General features: G+C 41.8%; 1 protein-coding gene across 5 annotated transcripts in view; it reads right to left on the bottom strand.

The window, feature by feature from the left end:
* Positions 1-20998, bottom strand: part of znf536 (zinc finger protein 536) — a 181342-nt gene that overhangs the window by 101749 nt on the left and 58595 nt on the right. For 4 of the 5 annotated variants that reach the window (XM_047819988.1, XM_047820013.1, XM_047819994.1 and 1 more), the window contains one exon: positions 18660-18775. The gene's annotated coding sequence lies outside the window, so the exon portion shown is untranslated. Of the gene's footprint in view, positions 1-18659; positions 18794-20998 lie in introns of those variants that run through there. The other variant, XM_047820001.1, reaches the window with a different exon arrangement.

The following is a 20998-nucleotide window of genomic DNA, read 5'->3' as shown; positions in this document are numbered from 1 at the left end:
GGACAGAACTGAGGAATACAGAAACAAATGCAAATATGTAAGTAAATAAAAGATGTTAGGGTTAGATGTGAGGGTAGGAACTACAAAGAACCACATGGATAGAAAGTAAAGTGTATGTGTGTGTGTGTATGTGAGTGTATGTGTCAGTGTGCGTGCATGTTTGTGTGTGTGTGTCTGTGTGTGAGTTCATGCATGTTTGTGTGTGTGTGTGTGTGTGAGAGTGTGTGTGTGTGTGTGTGTGTGTGTCTATGTGTGAGTGCATGCATTTGTGTGTGTGTGTGTGTGTGTGTGTGTGTGTGTGTGTGTGTGTGTGTGTGTGTGTGTGTGTCTGTGTGTCTGTGTGTGTGTGTGTGTGAGCATTCATGTGTGTGTGTGTGTGTGTGTGTGTGTGTGTGTGTGTGTGTGTGTGTGTGTGTGTGTGTGTGTGTGTGTGTGTGTGTGTGTGTGTGTGTGCACATTTGTGTGCACATTTGTGTGTATATGCTTGTGCACATTTTAGGCTCCTAATAAGTGACAGAAAAACATTTTGAATCTACAGGGAGCGAGAAGCTGAATGTAAGTTTGTACAGAAAGCTCTTTAAGACGCAGTTCGTATTTTCACGTGTTCTTTTCTCTTCCTTCTCTAATGAAGGGTAGGGAATAACCAAGATCTCTCTCAACACAACAACGGAGGAGAGATAACCTCTACTCCTCGTAGTAATACTACTCTCCTTCCTCGACTCCTCTCTCTCGCCTCTCGCAGAGAAAGAAACAGGAAAAAACTCTCCGTGTTCCGTATCATCCCTCGTGTAACCGGCTCTCGCATGGACTTATCTATTACCTTCAATCGTCCTCTCCAATCTCCTTGTTCCCCTTCTCTGTTGCATTTCCTTCCCAGTGTTCTGCTTCTTTTCTTCTCTGCCCCTCTCCACTGGGAACCATCTCCTCTTCGGATCGCTGGCCTCTCCGTTCGCTCCCGGCCTTCAAAAACAGCGGACCTCTCACGACGGGTGTCAGGAAAGCGATTTCACGTGTTCTTTTCCTGCGTCTCTTTCCCGCGTTTCTTGCAGACGAAGGCGAGTCAGTAAAGGTGCTCCGTGTATCAGACCGGCTCACCCTCGTCTGTCAATCCTATCGGTCGCAGTTGGTACCTCTCTCTAGATCGGTTCTGGGTCGATCCTCCGGCATGGTTTAATGTTCATAGTTGAGGTCCAATTTCAGTCGGGGCGGTAGGGTCGGAGCGCGGGCTTCCCAAATTCTCTCTCTTGCTCTTCCTCCCCCTATGTGTACTCGCCTCTCTCTCGGTAGGACGGGCTAGGAGAGAGTCCGTACTGTTCTCGGAGAAGGGGCATTCGGCTCTGGATTCTCTCTCTCTCTTTTGGTTCCGAGAGATATCTTTGACTGCATCACCTCTAAGTTGGAGGGGGGTGGGGTGATTTAGATTCGTCGTTGCCCATTTAACCCTCCTCGGCTCTGAATCGCCGTCTTCGTCGACCTGGAGCTTCCGTATCTCTCTCTCTCTCTCTCTCTCTCTGCCTTACACAATATATCATTGAGGAGGTCTTAAGAGAACTTTTCAACAGGTAGTTCAGCTTTCAGCTCATCTCTACAGATCAGTATGAGGCTACGAAAAAAGGAGAGGAGGAAGAAAAGAGAGAAAAATGCTGCTCTTTTCATCCCTATGTCAGACAGGCTTGTTGGGATGCCAGGGGAGGCGAGATCAATGAGAGACCAGAGAATTCCCACAGTTCATTGTGCTGCTTCGCAGCATCATCATCGTCATCATCATCTTACGCTGGTCAAAAGCTCAAAGCATCCCTTTATGCTATCTATTCACAGTGTTATCCTGAAGTACAGCAGATGTACTGTGTGTGTGTGTGTGTGTGTGTGTGTGTGTGTGTGTGTGTGTGTGTGTGTGTGTGTGTGTGTGTGTGTGTGTGTGTGTGTGTTGTGCAATGGTATTCACAGCAGTGTGTGGGGACTCCTGCCTGTAGATTTTACGCTGTGTGTAGGGAGGAAGATTAATAACTTTGAGCATTTGTTAAGCAGACAGCAGGCTGGAGAGGAGTGTTGGTGGGGGTCTTGAAATGAAGATGTGTGGGGTGCTTCCAAAAGGTGTTCATCTCACATACAAACATGTAATGAATACACGTGTTTACTGTTTTCTCTGATTAATAGAAGAGTCATAGTTTCACACTGGGCTTGATTGCAAGTTTTTCTTGGCCAAAAAATAAGGAAAAAACACTGTTAGCTGCACCAGTACAGAATACTTTTATATAAAAGAACCAGTAAGGGAAAACCATAGGCTTAGACTATGCAATTCAAGTTATTAAGCTCCTTTTCAGCTTTCTGTGTCAGAATTACATACAGGCAAATCTGATGAAATGCACTGAAAGCAAAGGAAGTCCTGTGAGCAATGAGCTCGGCGGTCATTCATCCTCAAGGCCTGCGTCAGTTATCCCAGTGATCCTAGATATGACAAATCAAACTACCATAACATCTGTTCTGCATATTCAGTCTTCTGAATTTTCAAGATTAGTAAATTCTTTTCAGTGTAAGGTCATTTTCAACTTGAGATATAGTTCAGGAATGTTTTGGCCCTGACATGCCATCTAGTGGATATTGCTTTTAATCATGCAGATGTACACAAAGTACGGCGACAAATGCATGAACAATGCGTCTGGCATTGCTGCTGCTTCTGCATGTGGATGCAAAGTTAGACATGTTAGACAAATTCACTCCTCAAACTGCACCGCGCTCTTTCAGAGCTACCAGCACTGCTCGACTAGTCCCACCATCTCTCAGGGTAAGAGATAGATATACAGCAAGACTCTTTTCTGTTGTGGCAACAAGGTGGTGGAATGAACTTCCCCTAGGTGTCCAAACAGCTGAGTCGCTGGGTATCTTCAAACGACGGGTGAAGACCAAAGTCTTCCTGAAACACTTAAACTAGCACGTATTCTACCTGTTTGATTTAAATGTATGGTTAAAAAAACCTTGAACAGATTTTTAGGTATCCTAAGTCTGTAAACTAGCGAACCAGTGTTAACGTATTCATCGATAGAAACTCCGTCACTCTGTATAAGGGCATCTGTCGAATGCCATAAATGTAAATGTATAAATCTACTTTGTTGGGAAACTCCAGCTCCATCAAAGCTAATGATTAGGAAATGTGTAAATTTTAAACTGCACCATTTATGATATTTGTTCCATTACAATCTAAGGATTTGATTCATTTTTTTTTGTTGTTTGTTTTTTTTAAGCCCATTTGTAGCATGTGTGTTCCCTTGCAGGTAGTGGCAAACATAGCTTACCTTTCCCGGAACCTTCAAATGTCAGTATAACCCCTGAATAAGTGAATATCAGAAATAATTGCTGCTTTCTTTTCGCCCATGCTGGTTCTGTTCGTATGAGTTTTGCATAATGACTTCAACAAGGGGTGTTGTTTTGACAGGTGGTGAAATCAAGTCGGGAGGAGAGGGAGACAAGGTTCAATTTAGTTTGTGAATCTTTTAATTGTTGCATGGCTAATTAAAATAAAAAGCATGTGGGAGAGAGAGAGAGAGAGAGAGAGAGAGAGAGAGAGAGAGAGAGAGAGAGAGAGAGAGAGAGAGAGAGAGAGAGAGAGAACAAATCTCCTTAACACGCTACACTATTTACCACTGCTTGTGTGCATACATGGGCTCTAAATTGTGTCTTCAGGCAGTTAGATGTATGCATAACTGAAACAGAGAAAAGAAAGAGAGAGAGAAAGAGAGAGAGAGAGAGAGAGAGAGAGAGAGAGAGAGAGAGAGAGAGAGAGAGAGAGAGAGAGAGAGAAGATCTGCTGCTATTTCCATGTACTCACTAGCTCTTCATAACTGGAGTCACAAAACAAATGTATGGCTAATTAGAGGTACTCATTATGGAAGGCAAGTCGAGTAATTATTTTACATCACGCCGCCATTAATTGAATGATTCTTCAGTGTCTTTTGAAAATCTCTTCTTTCTTGTCTCGTTCTTTTTCCCCCTCACATGAAAGACGATAAGAAAAGACAAGACCATAAGCAGGTAGAGGAGCCATATGCTCTTGACTGCAAAAGCACTTCTGTCATGACAAATGGGCTTTTTTAAATTTTGAACCCTTGCACGTCTTTTTAATACAGGTGGTGTTAAATCTGCTTTTGTGCCGTCACTTTGATAAACTCCCCTCGGCGAATCCGAAAGTTTCATATCGGCGAGAAGCTCTCTGTCACGCCCGTTATGCAACTGTTCTGGGTATGTCCATAAAGCATGCTTTTTAAAAGGCACATCCTGTTTAAGAAAAGCCAGTAATCTTATCAAAACCATCAGGAAGTCAGACTTCAGTGGAAATGCTAGCAATTCTTTGCATATGTTACAATATTTTTGTACTGCTATTGTTTGCAGCTGCGAGTTGTACTAAAGCCAAATGATAATGCAATGTTATTTTCCTCTCCTTACACTTCAACATTAGTCATAATGTTCATATCTGTCAGTCACCAGCAGACAGTTAAAGAGAGGAGTGGTGGATGTAAAGAAAGTGCTCTGGTTGTTAAAAGCAAATTGTGTTTCAGAGTAAGCTAACCGAGAGTCTCTGGAGAAACCAAGAGGGTGGAGGACCCGAGGGAGAGCGGGGTTTGAAAGGTCCGTGTTTACTTATCACTCTTTATTGGAAATGGTGTGGCTGCTTATTCTAAGGCAAGTGAAAAGGAAGAAAGAAGGGGAAAAAAAGAGATGTTACTGGAATATTGAACCACAGGATACACTGAGACACGTGGAACTGTTTGACAGCTACAACAGAAGTGGTCAACAGTGATTATGAGAAAAGTACTTGAGGAATTCTTTTAGAGAGCAGGTGCTTCAGAGAGATTACGGGTCTGGATACGTTTCTGGTTCAGACTCTGTGTATCTAACATTTCTGACAGATAAGCAGGAGTCGATCTGACCTAGAAATACCGTCGTGCTGCATGATGCCCACTGCATTGGCCTTTAGGTTGTCTCCACTCAACAAAAAAAAAAAAGCTGCTGCCAGGTTTGGCCCAAAAGTTGGAATCCAGACATCTCTCCTCACTCTCTCTCTCTCTCTCTCTCTCTCTCTCTCTCTCTCTCTCTCGCTCTCTCTCTCTCTGTCTTTCCACATTTTTTATCATTGCTTTCTGCCCCGTTTGACCTTGAACATGATCACTTACTCATCCTCTTTCAAAGGCAACTGTCACAGCTGCTGTACAAAGAAGAAACACGAGATAGAAGAAATGGAGTGAAAGAAAGCAAGAAAGAAAGCAAGAAAGAAAGAAAGAAAGAAAGAAAGCATAAGTGTGTCAAAATAACTTCATTTAGTAAAGAATCTGTCTCACTTCTGTAAACATGCACTAAACTGACATCTACCGTGTTAGCATGTTGCATGTGTTGCCAGAGCTGCACGCGCCTGCTAGCATGTTTTACAGCACAAACTCTGTACATAATCGAAGCCGGATAGGTTGTGACCTCTGTGTACACTCCCACTGTCTGAAGCGCCACAGATGGGAGGATTTTATAGGCTGTTTATACAGCTCACGCTGAGATTAATTACAGTACAGTCACCATAAATCCACCGCTGGTGTGGACGGAGATGTAGAAAAATCCTGCAGAAATAATGGAGACTGTTGTTAAGTGTAATTGTGATTAGGAAATTTCATGGCACTTTCAAGTTGAAGAACTGGTAATATAGTAAATTGCTAAGTCATTTTCACAACACTGGAGAAGTTCACGGCTGAAAGCACAGGTGGAGAAGAGCTGAGGTATTCTGTACGACTGGGTTAAAGTGTTATTGCTTCTAAACGGCTGCCTAGACACTTCAGGAAGCTCTGAAAAGGGACTTCATCAGCTCTGGTTTCTGACAAAAGCAGGAAAACCTCATACACACACATGCACACGCACACACAGAGAGACTCTCTCTCACACACACACACACACACACACACACACACACACACACACACACACACACACACACACACACGATTTACCAGCCCAAGGGGCTGACACTGCCACCCTGCCTACATCATCCACGTACGTAGAGACGCTTAATCTGTCTCACCCTCCGCCATTTCAGAAGACCCTGATTCTTGTTTGTGCACCCCTCCTCCTTTCTCTCCATCTTTCTCTCTCCTTCTCTTCCCTCTCTCTTCCCCACCTCCCTCTCCATATTTTCTCTCCTGCATCTGATTAAGTTAACAATGTGGCGTTATTTGCATGCTGATTTGGCGAGGTCCCTCTCCTCGCCGCTTGCTCTCACAAACACACAGGCTGGATAGTGGTAATGTGATAGCACAGCAGCCAGCCGATGCAATCTCTCCCCCCTTCAAACCCAGGTGCGCGCTATCCACTTCCCCCTTAATTCCCTCCCAGCTCATATTTTACTCCTCTTTTATTTTTTTCCCTTCATCCTTCTGAGTCGGATAAGGGTTATATTATAATCAAATCTGGTTGCAAAAAGAAGGGCGGGGGGATATGCTGTCTTTTTTTATTAATTATAGACCGCGGCTGATGCGGATGTATTCCGAAAGCATCTTCAAAATAGGTCGACATACAGTTTTCTATTCTTATCACATTTAAATGTCAACATGGTGCAAAGCTCTACAAATTAGTTCAGGCAGACTTCAACCCCCATTTAACATTTAGAGCTCCGTTCTGTAAGCCCCCAATGTGTGATTCAAATCAGTTTACACACACGCATAAAAAAAGAGCCATGCGTCTTTCAAACTTCTCATTTCAATACTGGTATTATTGCCAACCTTTGCCAAGTAATATGCTGGCAGGGAGAGGGGGAAAAAAGAAGATATGATATAAAGCAACAGAAACAATGCATTAGCTTTCATGAATTATAGATCCACCATTCTGCACAAGATCTAGGATTTTTCTGCGTCTCCTCATACAACCCAGGAAGAGATAAATAAATCAGAATGCCACAGTCATTCTTTTTACAAATATTGGGATAATAATGTCCACATAAAACTCACAGAGTGTCTCATTTGAAAGGAAATCTATGCAAAATCCTTTCGGAAAGGCGTGTGTCAATAAAACCAGGCCTGAAATATTCCAAAATGGTGTCAGTGGAGAACTTTTTTTTGAATACTATAAAGCTGGTATTGACTTTAAATCTAGACATAAACAAAACAGAATGAAAAGAAAGATTTCTCCCTTTTAAACCAACACAGGTCAATATTTTACCTTGATTAAACAGCTGCATTTCTTTCACTGTAATTTTATACTAGTATTTAAATATTCTCATTTTCCTCTCTTAAAGTCTGTTCAGTAATTAGAGTTAATCCTAATGGGTCATTTCTTGTCCTGGCCAACCATATTGAGCTCAACTGGTTCCTCTAGTGACTCAGCATTACAATGCAAAGCAGCTCCTGGCCTGAGGGACCACTTTTACACCTTTGGTTAAACGGAGAGCCTGCAAGTCCGATCCACGCCACCCCGGAGAAGTGTGGCTTTAGTGAGGGATGACAGGATGTGTTTCTGATGCTTCATTACACCGCACTCCCTATCTGAGTTCCCCAGTCATCGGCATTAGGATAGAAATAGCCCAGCTGAAACTCCCTCACCCTCGTAAATCCAGCTCTCCACCAGAGACCACTGATTCAGAGAGAGACGGAGAGACTGCATGCCAGGCTTTCACAATATCAGGACCTTTTGGACTGTCTATGAACATGTCTCTTGCTCTACCCCTTCATCATTTTGGACAGTGTTATTAAATACCAGCAGAAGGTGGGTGTTGACCTTCTACGTATATTTATAAAACTATTGGCACTGTACTGCTACCATTATATCCCTATATTACCAGGTGTCCTAGTCACAAAATAGGGGGCCATATGTAAAGCACCAACCCCTCTGTGACTCACATCAGTTCTGGGCTCTTTAAAAGTGCTAATGGAGCCATTCTCTCTGTGTGTGCTCTGGGTGTGCCTAATACTGCTATGGCCAAATGTCAGAGGAGTTATATATCCCTTTATGCCCAGATGGGGCCAGAGGGGTTTAATTGACTATGGTGTAAAGTGAGTTGGAGTCGAGCATAAGAGCAAGATGAAGATGAATACCATCCATTATGAGACAAACAGAGCCCGATGGCGCTACTCAAATTGGCAGGAAACGAAGATTCCCCAAAGTTAAAGCACATTTTGTCCGCCGAGTAATTATCTGAGTGAACTTTCCGTGGCATTGTTTCAAAATTGCAAAGGGCGGAGAGATCTTAATGTGTATGAACAATGGAAAGGCGATAATGGAAGTGTGATCTGTAAGTGTGTCAAGTGTGTGTTTATGGTGATACTTATGTGGATGTGAAATTGTGCATTAATTGTTTTTGACATCTACCAAGGGAAAAAAAAAGAGTTCAAAAAGATACGTCAGAAATATTGGGAAAAGGTTGAACGAGCCGCCCGAGCCGAGTAGAGAACAAAGATGTCAGGGCTTGGGAGTGAGACACTTGTGTATTACAAGTGAGAAGATCCCAAAGCTGCTCCGAGGATTTGACAGAGATAGAAAGCAAAGAGTTGGGTTAAAGAAGTATTAAAAAATATTTATATTACATATTAATATCTTAAAATGCAATATTACCATTTTGTTACTTGAGATAATTAAGGAACTTAATCTTCTGTGAAACTCAACAAATCTATTCTTTGCATAAATTACACTTATTTGTTTTCATGCTATCCTGAGGGTGGGTAAACTTTTGCTCTTACTTAGAAGCTGTACATGTGTGAATATTGTGTATTGTTCACACCTGGATTCTTAGATGTTGAAGATTTGGTGAAATATTTGAGCAATACCCAGGCCATTCATCTTTATATTACTGTACTCGCAACACAATACTAAAAACGATCATGTTCTCTCAAAGCTGCTCACTGAGCTCTTCTCCTCCCTGACTGTCCGGTTTCTCTACACTCAGCTTCACGACTGCTTGGTGATTTCAAATATTCATCAAACAGAGGAGGAGAAGAGAGAGCCCTCTCCATCCCGCTGCAGTCCTTTACCAATTATTTTGAGTAACTGCTGACAGGTACTAGTCCTTTTGCACAGCCGTTCCATCTTTCCTCCTGCTGAGGAAGAAACCGCTACGCTCCAGGGAAGAGGAGGAGAAGAGGAACGTGAGGCTGCCTGCCCCAAACTCCATGCACTTTGATTTTTGCAAATAGTTGTTTGGTAAAAAACAGACATCTATGGAATCAACATAAGGATAATCACAAGACACACTGTCAAACTGACAAATAGGTCTGAAAGAAAGCAAATACACAATAATGACTCATTAAGACAGGGATTTGGATCAACAAAGGGCCTATTGAGGACTGTCAGCAAACAACTGTGCTAATAAAGAGAGAAACAACAAAGCAACACACACACACACACACACACACACGCGCGCACACACACACCTGAAGTATTACAAACCGCTTTTACAGCACACGTCAAATCAACGTTACTGTGTGTCACTGTGGAAGGAGCAGAGATGGAATACTGTCTTGTACTTGTGTGTGTTAACAGTGTTTCATCTTTAGAGCAGATACACAAAATACAACCATAAATACATTTTTAGATGCTTTATTTTCGTCCATCTGTTACAAAATGTAGGCTTATATCCAGAATTATTTTCTGTGAATTGTCCAATTGTTTAAGTTGGAACATTTTGTGCCCTAGCAAGCATTGTCATTTTTTTTAATGGCATAATCCCGTTTAATATAATGTACTCATTTATAAAGCTGTTATACTGTTCCTTCACATCACATGTAAAATGAGTAACAGAGTTTGACCTCGAGGTCAACGGGCATGAAGTTGAAATTCACAGGATGCCAGTTGGAGGTGGAGGAAAACTTAAGAACTCAGAAGAAACACAAGGATATCAAGAGAAACTCCAGACAGTAACCCAGGCTCAGGAGTTATCCAGGGACCCTGAAGCTGTGAGGTGGCATCGCTACCTGCTGTGCCAATGTGCCATCCTAAATGTTAATATATTCCCAAAAATGTGCATATAGAACAAAAATAAAAGGTGCATCTCATTTTTTTCTGAAACAACACCCAACGTTAGTGCTGTACTTTGATATCTCATGTATCTTAGAAAAGTAATATCTGTGAAAAAAAATGTAAGTATCTACGTAAAAAAGTAATTTCATTACTTTTAATGGGAACTCTTGTTAATGCATGTATTATACTTCTTTGAGTATATAATCATTATATCATTTGTAATCTGAGCTACATTACACTGCTTGAGTTCACAGTGGTTGCACTTTACAAGTGTATAAGAAAATATGGTTTTCTATAAGTGAAAGGATCATAGGGAACAATTTCTACTGATCTTGACTGTTGTGAGGATTTGGTGAATTATTGTCTTGTTACAGGATATAGACTCATTTTAACTGTGTTTCTATGTATTGTATCTTCTAATAATGGGGGTGTTAACTTTTGCACGGAAAAGTATGTGTCAATTGTGCCAACAGCATGACACTAGGGCAAGTGATATGACACTCTGTATTACTACAGTGCAATGAAAATAATGTTACATTTAGGAGAAAAAAAAAGATGATGAACTCTTGAACTGCGAGTACTGCATATCCTTTTTCCCAGTTGGTGATGTACAGCTGGCTGTAAGATGGTGTCTAATTGAGTGAGATTTGCTGTGGGAACAGGGAGCAGTGGGGACTGGTAGCGGGGACAAGGAGCGGGGACGGGGACAGGGAGCGGGGATGCTTTGTGGGGTCAGATAGTTGGGTGTTTTGTGTGTCTCTGTTCTGGCAGAACCTGTACACGAGTCTAATCCCATCGGCCGCCAGTGACCCATCCCGCTGCACTGTGATGGTATCAGCCTGCACGCAAACTGCCTCTAATTGAAAAATGTCCTGCACCATGTCTAAACCTCTCCTTGTAACTCCAGCGCATGTTGTGTGTGCACGCTGAATCGGATTCCTAAGAGGCTTAGAAGCATGCTTGCTTGTCATGTGTGTGTATCTGTGTGTATGTGTGTGTGTGTGTGTGTGTGTGTGTGTGTGTGTGTGTGTGTGTGTGTGTGTGTGTGTGTGTGTGTGTGTGTGTGTGTGTGTGTGTGCGCGTTTGTGTTACAGTTAAAAGAGAGAGGTGGAGTAGATTATGATTGGACAGAGCCAGGAAAGGAAGGTATTAAGCACCTTTATGGGGTTTTAATTACATAAAGTCCACCTCTGTAGCAGCACACTATAAATACATCAGCGTTCCCCTGTGGCAGTGTAGTTAGCATGGCCTAAAGCATCTCATACCTCAGTGTAAAGGGAAGAATACACACTCTCACAAGCATGTAGACTCTCCCTGTCAAACAGGCACACATAACCATACCACATTACCATAAAATTAGGACAAGAGATTTCTAATTCCATTGCAAAAAAATGATATGTAAAAAAGAAGAAAGAAAAAAGACACTGGGAAAGAATTTAATTTGAAAAAAGAGAGAGAGAGAGGGAGAGAGAGAGAGAGAGAGAGAGAGAGAGAGAGAGAGAGAGAGAGAGAGAGAGAGAGAGAGAGAGAGAGACAGAGTCCCAAGGGAATATGAGATGAATCCAGGTCTTAGGGGTGTTTCAGCAAGTAAAATAAGGTTGAACCTCAATAGGATCAACATTCAGGGCAAAACGGCAATAAAAGTAGAAATGTGACAGATAAAATGATCTGTAATTAGGACAAACAGCACTAAAAGCAAGTTCAAAGATAATTGTTTTTGGAGGGGTGTGTGCTTCGAATAAGAGGATTCCCAGGGTGACCAGTTTGTATAGAAACAGAGAAAGAGAGAAAAGAAGAATGAAAAGGAATAAGAGAGTTAAAGGCCTTTTATGAAAGAAAGAGGCAGAGACAATCTGCTGGACTGTGACTGAGAGACGGGGTGAGCAGAAAGTCAGAGAAGGTGAGATCACTCTTTTTGACTTAAGTAAATTAACAAAAAGTAAAAAAAAAAAAAAAAAAGAAAGGGGTACAGCGAAGGGGATAAAGACACCCTACTGAATGTGTACCGATCCATCATAAGACCAGGCGTGGAAAAAAACAACAAGTGTCCGAACGCCCTTATCCCTTCACAAAGTCCCCTCACAAAGGCTTCTATTGTTGCTGCTGTCTTTCCCAATACTCTGGCCTTTGATAAATTCTGCTTGCTAAAGAAAAAGCAGCACAATACATTGCAGGGGTTGGGATAAAATACATTATGAATTATGTTTTTTTTTTTTTTAAATAATGAGATATTCAGGCATGAGCTTGTCAGAATGACCTAGAGTGGGAGTGGATGGTGAATATGCTGCAGTAAAGTGTGCTTAAGTTTAACTTCAAACGTCAGTTTCTGTTTTTGTCCAATTTTGATGGCAAGGTTAGGAAAATAAAATAAAAATCAATCAAATGATTAAAAATTCCTTAACCTCAAATAAAGGTCGTGTTTCTCCGGATCTCTTCACAAAACCTGTTGTGGAACGATCGGTGTAGAAGCTAAATAAAAAATAAAAAAAAACATGCCAAGCTCTTTATGGGTTGCTGGTTTTACTAAACAAAACATTTTTAAACTTGTAAAATGTGAAGCTACAAATGGATCTGTAATCACAAGCCCCCCGTCCCATTTAAGCTATGGATCTCTGTCTACTAAATTATTAAGCAATATGTAAGACATGATCTTTCTTGCTGCAGTCATCTCTTACGGGTTAAATATTGCATCTGAAGAATGAGCAGTAAAGCAAACATAATTAAATTCTGCATAAAATATTCTTATTCAGTGGCCATTTCCACCTGTCTGACAAATGATTTTTTTCTCTGCGTTTTCCTGTCTTTATCAAGGATGATGTCATTCTTGGCACACGTGTAACATAAGCTTAATTGTGTTTGAACGGACAACCCAGCGAAACCTAAAAATACACACAATAACACAGAGATGAGCTTGAGGTTGTCTTTCAGCTCAGTATGATTTCTCTGCAGATGGAAATAAACACAGGAATAAAACGGAAAAACATGAATCAAACCCTATTGTCCTCAAAAATTTGCCACTATATTTAGCCCTTAAGACAAATCTTAATATTGTGTACTTGTGTTTGTGTGTGTGTGTGGGTGTGCAGGGAAGGTGGGGAGGGGGTTGTGTGATGTGATCTCTGACTGAGCATGTACAAAAAGAGAAATAAAACAGAAAAGCAGTTCAACCGTGCAGTTTTTGCAATTAGAAAATACACAAAAATAATTATTCCACAGCCCACTTGGGCGACACATCCTGAGTCAACGATGCATGGATCACGTGTTTAATAAAAAGGTTAATCAGTTGCTAATCAGAGGATTATTAACTTGATATTTTCTTTACAAAACCATTAATATTATGCCATAAATATTTAATGGTGATGGGTTGTTTTTTTTAGGGTGCGGAAGAGGGGAAAGGATTGCTAGAATGAGCAATACGCAGGCTAATGTGCATTAATCATGCTTTGTTAAAGTCAAATAAATTCGTTCATGTTTATTAATACAACCTCGGAGACAGCAATACTCTTTACATTATTTAGAAAGTTATTAATCAAGTATTTGTCAGCAGTGCCACCAAAAGCCTGAAGAGGTTATAGGCAGCCTAATATGGTCTGTAGGCCCAGAGCCTCAGGCCACAGTTCATTAAAAATGAAGATGTGGGATAAACACGCTATGGGACATCAGTACCTTCGGGACTCACGGGACTAAAGGAGACCTGGACTTGGAGTTCCGGCCAGAGATTTTCTGTCCTTCTCTTAACAAATTACCCTGATGATTTGCTAATCAAAGCAAAACAAATATTGCTTTTCGTTCGCTCCATTTATTTGAACGAACATACCATGCTCCCAAAATATTCGTTCCCAGTTCAAATGTAATTAAATTGTGCCTTTAGTAAAAACATGCAGCAGTACTCCAATTAGTTCTGTTTTTGTCATTCAAAAAAGCAGGGAAAAAAATAATATTGGACTCAGGCACACCCAAGGCACACACACACACACACACACACACACACACACACACACACACACACACACAGAAACTCAGAGTGTGTGCGTTTTGACTGAGCGGAAACTAGATTTCTATTGATTTGCTTTTGGAGACGGCGTTTGAACGATACAAACCTTTCGTGTGCGACTGTGACGGTATATTTGAAGAGTTAAACAGAACAGTATGAAAGTCTCTGTATCACACTAAACTGTAGGCTGATTTTTTTTTTTTTTTTTAATGTGCACAAATTATAATCAGTACTGCACATGAAGGGAATGTTAATGGTGTTATCCCTATTGAGAATTTCATTTAATCCGAGAATTAAGTTGAACATGTATCCAGAAAATCTCTTAGATTTGATGTGACAAAAACATGATATTGAGTTAAGAAAACACTGAGCCTTGTCATATATCAAATGTCAGTTATATTTGTTAAAAATTAGGTCTTAAGCTGTAATAAAATTGTAATCCTGCAAGAGAGAATTTCTTATTCATTACTACTTTCTTTATCCTGTGCTTCTGTTTCTCAGCCTCTGTTTCTCCTTGCCATTCATTGTAGACATCACAAAGAAATTAAATTGCATTAGCAAGTCTCTTAACACCGCACTTGAGGAGCCGTCACCGAATTGACTAACTAAATTGCTTATTTTCAGTCAAACTCAGGTTGTGCTTTTATTGAATAAGTGGATGGATTTCTCACTATATGCCATCCATCTACCTGTCGATGTATCCATTCATTTCTTCAACGATCTGGCGCTGGGCCTATACTGGATATACATATTGCGTATACATGGCTGTAATGGAGGATCAATTAAGAGCGGGCCAGTGGAAACTCATATACCTGTGTGCCTGGGGCCAATATTAAATAATTGTTGAATGTAATGTTTGATCCATACATTCTGGATGAGCCAGAGTTGAAGGTCTGCTGTGACCTCAGAGACAACGTTTTCAGTGAGACAATTCATCAGGACAAACAAAAATAGTAGCGGCAAAAAACGATATGATCGTGCGTGGCATTTCAACCACCTTTGCTTCCCATTGTCTCAGAGAAAAAGCCTCGGCGAAGAAGAAAGCAGAGAAAGGCGAAGCAGAGCACGAGCGAGCGGAGGAGGCTGAATATGAAAGAGTGCAAAAAAGCAGACTGGCGCTTCATTTTGCATTGGGTTTAAGCACTGATTTCATCATCGGGCTAAAACACATAACTTTAAAAGCGAAATCAAATATTAAAAATGACAGGCGGTATAAGTGCGGTGACTGAGTCGGGGTCACGGAGGGAGGAGGCGCGGGCGGCTTGTCAGCCACTATCTGTCAGAGTGAATTAGAAACAATCAGGGCCGAGTGAAAGGGAAGGTGATTGTTATTAAGCAGCGGGGCTGCGAGCAAGCTCCCCCAGATGTGGCCATGCATATAAAAGAACAGGAAGCCAGCAGTTTAATTCAGGAAGCGCTGGCGAACATGGCCTGCACAAAGGAGGAAGGAGGGGGGAGTGGGAGAAAAAGGCCCTTTGTCACTAATAAGCTGGAAGTTACTTTGATAACAGGCAACGGTTAGGCTCGGGAATAAAGGCACTTTTTTTGCAGGGTTTCTGCCCCCTCACTTTCTTCAATTCTTATTTCACACCAGCCAGTCAATATCTGTAAAGGAAAAATAATAGGAGTCGAGAAATCAGCAGTGATATGTAGATAAGTTGACCTTAACATGGAAGGGCCGAAGAGACAAGCGGGCCCATATATATCAATTACGCACTTGCTGTCACACACAGATGATGGGGAAGATGAGTGGGGACAGACACGTCCTCCCTAAGGTCCCTTAACAATCTCTCTGTCATTCTCTCTCTCTCTCTCTCTCTCTCTCATTCACTTTCTCTTTCTCACAACTGAACCTAGTCAGGGGCATTTGAAGCTCCTCAAAAGCAGACATAGTGCACTGAGTGAGTGAGTGAGTGAGTGAGTGAGTGAGTGAGTGAGTGAGTGAGTGAGTGAGTGAGTCAGTGAGTCAGTGAGTCAGTGAGTCAGTGAGTTAGACAATTGAGTGAATATATCAAGTAAGTAAGTGAATCAGTGAGTGAGTCAGTGAACTGAGTAAGTCATTGAGTCAGTGAGTGAATGAGTGAATTGAGTGAGTGAATCAATTGAGTAAATCAAGTGAGTGAATTGAGTGAGTGAATCAAGTGAGTAAATCGAGTGAGTGAGTGAGCGATTGAGCGAGTGAGTGAGTGAGTGAGCGAGTGAGTCAGGGAGTCAGTGAGCCGACTGAGTGAGTGGCTGAGTGACTGAGAGGGAGGGAAAGAGGGAAGGAGGCAAGGAGGTGATGTGTAAAATATGTTTTTCAAAGGGAGCGCCTGTTTGATTTAAATGATAAGGAGAGATGCAAATATGTTCGGATACGGCCTCAAAGGCACATCTGCTCTGACACTTTGACAGTGAGAATGGATCCCATGTTCAAGCTCTTCCACACACATGGAAATCTGACTTTTTCACATATACAAACCTATTGACACAATATAATCAACACAAACTGAATTAAAACACATCAGACAAGCATACCTCGGTATACACACACAAACCCACACAGACACACCGCTGTCAAATTCTCTGCTCGAATCCAGATGAGAAGCCGCCACTTCAGAACAGAGTGTTCTCTGTGATAGGGAGCTGATGTAAAACATGTTATCAGTGTTTGAATACTTGTGGTCTCCTATGTATCTGAGGAGGTCTCATGAGAGTTTCGTGTCCCATCATTTCTTGTCCATCTGCCTGTCTGTCTAAAACACAAGCGCTGCTAACTTCAGTCTTACAACTCGAGTGAAGAAAAGAAAAAAATAATAATGAAGCATCTTTTCTATTTTCTATTCTAGCCTTTTTTGGCAGCAGTGCTTTGATTTCCATTTTCCTTTGTAGTTAGAGATATGTGTGGAAATTATCCATGCCTTGAGTAATTTTTTTATTTCATGGTAATAGCTGTAACTGTTAAATAAAAGCCTTTTTTCCCTGCTTTGGAGATTGTAAAGCATACTCACATGCTCACCAGAGCATCTTACTTTCTGCCTTTAAGTATGATGTGCAGAGCTGTGACTAGAAGGCCATGGTGTTAAACATGCTATCGCTAAATGTTACCCGGGGGGATAACAGTGTATGTATATATATAACAGCCGAGAAGTGGAGAAGAGAGGGAGGTGAGGGGGAGTGGGAAAGAGTGAGCTAGTGAGAGGTGTACTGGGAGAAGGATGATACAGGGAATGGAGAGATGAAGAGATGGAGAGAGAGAGAGAGAGAGAGAGAGAGAGAGAGAGAGAGAGAGAGAGAGAGAGAGAGAGAGAGAGAGAGCGATCGGGAGATTGATATATAAAGTAGTTGATAAGTGTTAGAGAGGAAGAGACAGAGAGAGACGGAGAGAGATGTCTCCTCTCAGGACATGTCTTAGATTTCAGTGTGATTAGATAGTGAGGGATAGGGAGATGTTCTCAGGGAGCATTAGTAATTAATCACTGGAGAAGCTGGGATTTCCATTCACACTGTCTGGCCTAGTGTACTGTAGCTCTCCCTCTCTCTGCTCATACACACACACACACACACACACACACACACACACACACACACACACACAAACACACACACACACAGAAATAAACCTCTACCATTTTATCCTACTAATACAAAAACACTAAAAAAAAAAAAATTAACCAGAGGCTTATGCAGTGAATCATATCCTTTTGTGCCAAGTGCTAATTATTACCGTGCCATAATGAGCTTCAGTCTCTGAGCATTAACACGTATCATTACTGAAGGAAGGGCTGACCATAAAAAAAGAATGGCCTTGACGTTACCACTCTCCCGCCACCTCTGCTGGAATCTTCCACCCTGATTTTATTTATTTATTTATTTATTTCCCTCACCCACCCTTTCACTATGAATAAATTTAGTCTGTCCCGGACATGAAAATGTCAAATACCTAAAATACACCTAGGCTAAATAGCGTATTAATTTTTAATGCTCGCTCATCCTATGCTGCTATTCTCATATCTGCCCCTGTCTGCCAACAGCTGTTGCAGCCTCCCTCTCTGGGAATTTATCATCCATCTAAAAGAGTAAGAGAGTTTTGCCTCCCCACCAAAAAAAAAAAAAAAAAAGGAGGGGGGGGGATTTTATTTGAGAATTTCTTTTATTACAATTTGACACCTACATAATGAAACAAAAGATTGGATTTTTTTTTAATCTAATTTCACTTTATTTAGTTTTATTTTACATAAATGCCACGTCTGTTTTATCAATGATAGAAATAGATAAATAAATAATAGTTCAATAAACATTCATAGAAATGAGAAATCAAGTTGGACCTCTCGAGCTTAGCTTAGAGAATAAAGAGTGTACTGGGAGGCTGGTTATTTATTCCAAGATTTTACATGTCATTTATATGTAGTGTTTTAGTAACCATGTGATGGATAAAGATTATTTGGTGAGCACTGAATGGCCTGCGCTCAATGTGCTCTGAGATGTAAGTGAGGGATCGGTGCAGGGGATGAGTTGGTGTTAATCATGGTGGGATCACTACTCAGAGATGTGTTCTTTGTGACATGTTTTTTTACATAGCTCCTAGGCTGTGGTTAATTGTGAATATGGACAGGTTACCATACTGATCTGAGATCTGTGTGCTCTGAGGTGAGGTAAGGTGTGTAAGGTGTGTAAGGTGTGTAAAGTGTGTGAGGTGAGCCTTTACCTGATCACTCTAACTGCATACTGGTCTGGGGCCTGTCAGGATGAAGACAGAGTGGCTCCCCCCACGCCACCGAGTTGTACAGCACTTTGTGATGACCAGAGGGATGTGTCTTTACTCTAAAAGAGAGATAGAGACAAGGAGAAGAGGAGGGAGGGGGAAAACAGAGATAGAGTGAGAGAAAGAGAAACAGAGTGAGAGGTTGATGTCAAGCCAAATGTAACAAATTCACTGAATCACGGCAGTGGCGCAGAGGTCAAGGAAAAGCAGCCGAAAAAGGTTAAAGATGAAATCAAAGCCGTGCCTCAGAGCAGCGCTGAAAATCTATCCATGCAAGGCAAGGCCACCGCTGACGCGCGCACCAGACAAGAAGCTAAATACTGCACGCCACTCTGGGATCTTTCATTTTCAGCCGATCAATAAGAGCTTATATTTATCAGGATTCCAAGCAGCTGCCACATCTGACAACCTCCACTTCATTTTCTCACTCCTCCCTCTTTCTCTCTCTCTATCACTCCCTCAACCATTTCTCTCTCTCCTCCCTCCCTCTCTATCAATTTCTCCTCCCTCTCCTGCATGGCCTCACGCTAAAACGGGACCCTATCGACTGTAAATGTGAATAGAAGGGGCCTTTGGTCCGATCTGAACAGCCGCACGCGCCATCTTGCCCCCCGTGAAGCCTGGGTTAAAGAAGCGTGCATTTTGTCATTAGCCCGTTGGCTCCAGCCCACGCTCTTACTCCTTTTGTTTCATGCCACGCCATCAACGCCTGCCAAAAAAAAAGACCCTGTAAACCATGTACATTGTACCACTTTATTCCTTCAAAAATAGAAATGTGTTTGTGGAGAAGAAAAAAGGCACAGACTAGACACTTCAGTTTTGAGAAATGCAGAGGAGCAGAAGGATTTGCTAAGAGGGAGGAAGGCTGAGTTAAAATAGCTCGATCTCTAATCATCTGCACGACAATATTTGCTGTGAGGCATTCTAAATAGATTATTGCTGGTCCATCTGTGTCATCATTGATTTATAAGGCATTAAGCTGCTTTCCAAAGGCAGGCCTTCCTTTGCTGCTAGAGTAGGAGGATTCTTGTCCAAATCAGGGCCAGCTGAACAAGCCTGCCGTTGAAGAGGACTCAGCTCTGAGAGCGCACGGCCGAGATGAAATAAAAATAGAATGGCACTATCCGGTTTGGAGTTGCCGCAAGAAGTGGCAAGAAATCCAAATTTTGCTCTCTCTTATATTCTGTGATACAAAGAGATAGGGAGGAGGCAAAGGAAGTGCCAAACACAAAACGCATACATGCACAAACCCAAGCACACACTCGCACACACCCCAAACAAGGAACATCATTAACATATGAATACTATATGCAAATGGTTAGAGGAGAGCAGATGTTGGTGCATTTAATTGACCTATATGTGAATTGCATCCAAACCTTTTAGACAGAGTGTACTGAAAGCAGGCCTATTACAGTGGCCACGGAACACTGGCTTTCTTAACTGACTACAGTGAGACAGAGAGAGAGAGAGAACGAGAGAGAGAGAGAGAACGAGAGAGAGAGGAGAGAGACCTTCCAGTTGATAGTTGTGTCAGTCAGTCAAAGCTGCATCAATGCCCAAACACAGTGCTGTCCTGTCCCCCCTCCGCCCGTTGACACCCGCCGTGCGTCTCTTATGGATGACATCACTGCATCACAGTGGAAATCGATCACTTAATGGCCTTTGGGGAGCATGGTTGTCGCTGACAGGTTACGTGCTACAGCCTCAGCTGCATCGTCTTTCTCCATCTTGATTGTTCAGCCTCTTTCCTCTTTCTACTTTATTCACTGCTTGCTTCTTTAATAGCTAAGCTTGCACGGTACAGCCAAGAGAAGCACAAGCTATTTTAATCTGCCCTCTTTTCTCCCCTGTCGCTCCCTTGATTATTTTTTTTCCCTTTCTGCTTGGGAATGTCATTAAATTGTATTAAATAGCCTTTTGTCCACAGGGCAAGGACCGCCCGATATATGATAACACATTAATGCCTTGGTGCTCCAGCAACTGATCTGAAATGCGCTTTAAGACCTCGGGCTGAGAAGCACAAGCATGGCACATGGTACTCTACTGGGATATGGGATCTATATATTTACATACATGTATATATATATATATATATATATGTGTGTGTGTGTGTGTGTGTGTGTGTGTGTGTGTGTGTGTGTGTGTGTATACATGTGTGCTAGTGCATGAGAGGCGGAGAGCATGAGAGTGGCTTTGCTAACAACTGTGACACATACTAATAGAAACATACCTAATAAATTACAAGCTTTCAGGGTCTGGCAAGCTGACATTTTCTCTGTGAG

Source organism: Tachysurus fulvidraco, chromosome 1 (assembly GCF_022655615.1).
Source record: "Tachysurus fulvidraco isolate hzauxx_2018 chromosome 1, HZAU_PFXX_2.0, whole genome shotgun sequence".
Lineage (NCBI taxonomy): Eukaryota > Metazoa > Chordata > Actinopteri > Siluriformes > Bagridae > Tachysurus > Tachysurus fulvidraco.
This window is presented reverse-complemented; position numbering and strand designations above follow the sequence as displayed.